This window comes from Camellia sinensis, chromosome 12 (genome assembly GCF_055761805.1).
Source record: "Camellia sinensis isolate YWXY chromosome 12, ASM5576180v1, whole genome shotgun sequence".
NCBI classification, from domain to species: Eukaryota; Viridiplantae; Streptophyta; class Magnoliopsida; order Ericales; family Theaceae; genus Camellia; species Camellia sinensis.
In genome coordinates, this window is record NC_138972.1 from 74,560,358 (window position 1) to 74,564,164 (window position 3,807).

The 3,807-nt window shown below is 30.7% G+C and overlaps 1 long non-coding RNA gene across 1 annotated transcript; it reads right to left on the reverse strand.

Moving 5' to 3' along the window:
• Positions 1 to 340: 340 nt before the first annotated feature.
• LOC145804572 (uncharacterized) lies at positions 341 to 2,800 on the reverse strand. Its single transcript, XR_014346568.1, has 2 exons — positions 2,581 to 2,800; positions 341 to 609 (listed from the first exon to the last, which is right to left on the reverse strand). It is a non-coding gene; the product is annotated as an uncharacterized LOC145804572 (long non-coding RNA).
• Positions 2,801 to 3,807: the final 1,007 nt, after the last annotated feature.

Sequence of the window (3,807 nt, forward strand, 5' to 3'; positions counted from 1 at the left end):
TATGATGTTTGTGCATCCATCTTCTTTATTGATGTATATTGCCGTGCTTTGCATTCATCAATGAAGTTTCTTTTGCCGATCTTTTAAATTAAAAAAAATACTATTCCTATTACTATTTCATCTACCATATTAATAGTTAACAACATTTGATCAACCACATTTATTGTGGTTTGCGACATGTTTCACTGTCACGACCCAAACCCGCCCCTATAGGTTTAGCATCGTAACCGGCCAGTAATCCTGGGATTACCGAAGGCCTCTGAGACAGATTAACATAATATTAGGGGCTAGCGGAAGCAAATAACAATATACAACGTCCATTGAGCTGTGCAGACTTATATGAGACAGAAAAATTTTAACCTTTATATGTACATATATACACATCATCCCTACGTCATAATATATATACAAATCAGACAAAAAGGACTTAGCCCCTTTCTTGAAAATACACAAGACTTGATTAACCAAACAAGAAAACAGAACTAAAACTTTAAATCACATAGTGATAACCACTTGACATATCCGGGACCTCCATGGGAGCACATAGGTTGGCTGACAAAAACAGAAATGAAGGCCGTCAACTCTGGCCCTGATCACGCGCCGGCTCACCTACATACATAATATAAACTGTGAGCGAAAGCTCAGTGAACAATAACAGAGTAAAGGGGTTTCAATGAATGAGTCCGTACAGATTCATAAATCATAATTCAATTTCGTATCAAATTCATAATTTGTCCAGATCATATACAGAAATTATAAGTCATGCTTAAGCATACGTGATACATCCATTAGCATTAACAGAGCAGATACAGAACAGATGCAAACACGTGAGCGTTACGAATAACCAGTTCCATAAAGGAACCTCCGGATCCGGGTAACAGAGAATAAACACGCTGAGCCCCGGTGAGGGAGCCTCCGGTATGGGTAACAGAGTGCAGACATATTAAGTTCCATGATGGAACCTCCGATACCGGGTAATAGCCAACAGATATCACATGATGCTAAGGATGTCACGAATACATATTAGAAATTAGACAATCATTCATTGTACAGAACATATCACTTCAGAAAACAGATATTAATTGATCACACAGAAAATAAATAAAGTTGAACATAACTTTACTAAGTTATTACTCACAGATAGTTGTAAAAGCAAATCAGACAGACTAGACATATCAGATAAATCAGGCAGACAATGGCGCGTGACCTACACAAGCACATAACATATACATATTGAAATACAATATTACTTCTTTGATCAAACTTGACTTTTCTAGTCTCTTTCCGTCTAAATAGTCCGAAGTTCTACTACGCTTATTCTTTCTTATTCAAATAAATCGGGTTCTTATTTCACATATTCTTTCATTACTAAGTCATTCTTTTCCAAATAGATTGATCTTTTACTTGGCTTCTTAAATAATTATCACTAGATCAATGATTCATTCTTTAACTAACTAATTTATGTTGATTGGTAGCTTATTAATCTTTATTGAGTCATAAATCATGTCTAGAATGCTTGGAAAGAGATGAGAATAAAAATGTGAACTAAATGCAATTTTTCAAAATATGCTAAAAATAGGGTCTCCACTCGAGCGGACTGTAAAATTTGAGAAACTTTTGGGAGCTCGATTTTCACGCTCGAGCGAGACTTTCCTCGCTCGAGCGAACAGCGTAAATTCTGGAATTTTTATAAATGCAATTGAAGTTCAAATTTGATATTCAAAGCCTCAAAACATGTATTTTTGGTACACAAAAATGGAGAATCATTGTATAATTTAATAAACACTCTCAATTAGAAATCATTTATTCAAAATCATGCTCCACTTGTCCAAATTTAGTTTTAACTCATCTTCTTTACATCAACCCACAATTCTAAAATATAAATTAGACTTCCCAACCTCTTGAAATTCCATGATGCATGTGTGATTGAAACTCAATTTCATATAAGACAAATAAATGCAAACCCAAAATGGTTATTTTCAAATTAACTTCTATAATTTTGAATCTAATTCAATTTCTACACCATTTTACTAATTCCTTTTAATGTACATGAAATTGAAGTTATATGACTCTTAGGAAAGTATTTGCATGTATGACATTAAGATTAAAACTAATAAATTTTTTATATTCAAAATTAAATCAATGTTTAATTTTCCATAAACTTGATTTTTCTTATAAAATTTCTTCCTTCTTCTCTTCAAAACATGAAATTATTTACCTTAAATTCCTCAAAATCCATGATGCATGTATAAAACACTTATCAAATTTACATTATTAAGCTCAATTTATAATTTGACTTCTTAATTTATATCACAATTTAATCTCAAGCTCATAAACTTTAAAATATGAATTAAATTCTAAAATCTTGAAAATTTACCATGCATGTAATGATAAACTTCAAATATGTGAGGGATGAAGAAAATAAAACTCAAATATTTAATCACAACATCAATTTCTTAATTACCAAACTTAACTCAAACCTTCTACATTCTTTTCTTATGTCATGAAATTAAACCCAATTACCCTTTAATTTCAGCTTGTAAGTAAATTATTTACAAAATTTAAGTCTCAATTTCTTACCTTAAGTCTTCAAATTGATGAATTTCTAAACAAATTCTTGAACTTTTCTTCAGTTCTACACTTTTCCCTAGCTTTTCCCTTAGCTTTCCTACTCAATTTCCAGCAAATAAGTTCCAAGAATTTTTACACACTCTCCCTCTCTCTCGGCTGTTTCTCTCTCTCTCTCTCTCTCTCTCTCTCTCTCTCTCTCTCTCTCTCTCTCTCTCATTTCCCTTAACATAACGAATGAATACATACCCCCTTTCTTCTTTTATTTCCCCTTGCTTTGATAAGTTTTGTTTTTGCCTCAGCACAATGAGCTCTCTCTCTCTCTCTCTTCAGATGCATATAAAACATGAAGACTCACTAACACTCAAACTTTCTAGAATTTTCTCTCAAAACCTCAACATACCAATGTTCTAATTAGTTGAATAGGATCAATTAGCATTTTAATTATATATTAGCTTAATTAAATATCACTTAGTCTAATTATAATTAATACTGGATAGCACATAATTAATTAATCCTAACTAATCACAAATCTCACATATTTAATTAGCCGAATTAATCTTTGGTTAAGGCCCAATTAATTATATTTAATTTTACCAATATGAATCAAATTTTTAGTAAAAGGCTCCAAATATTAAATTAAACCTATTATCATTATAAATTTTGATTTCTCAAACCATTTAGGCCTTCAATTTCTAATCAGACTTCAAATTTCCATCAATAATTTACACCTTCAAATTAGACACCTCATAAATAAATTTAATTCGTAATAATCACAATTCTCAAACCTCATAATTTAATTAACTTAATTAACTCCAATTCGGACCCAATTTAATTGAATCTCAATTTTACTAAATTGAATCAAATATTTAATTAAACTCCCAAATGGGTCCATAATTAAAATTAAATTGACTCAACTTCTTAACTTCACTTCCTTAAGCCATTTGGACCCTTAATTTCTAATTCCAAAATAAATCTTTAATAGAATCATATACGAGTCAGATCCCACAATTCTCATAAATCCCAACTTAAATTATAATACTCGATAATTAAATTTCAAATCCTTTTAATTAATCAAGTACTAATCATTACACGTGATGGGTCGTTACATTCACAACATAAGGTGATTATTCATACTTTGAATTATGTGACAAATATTTGATTTGATGTCAATCAATTCTCTCAAATATATATGAAAATGTAAGATTGTCCAAAAAAAAAAAAAAAAAAAAAGAAACA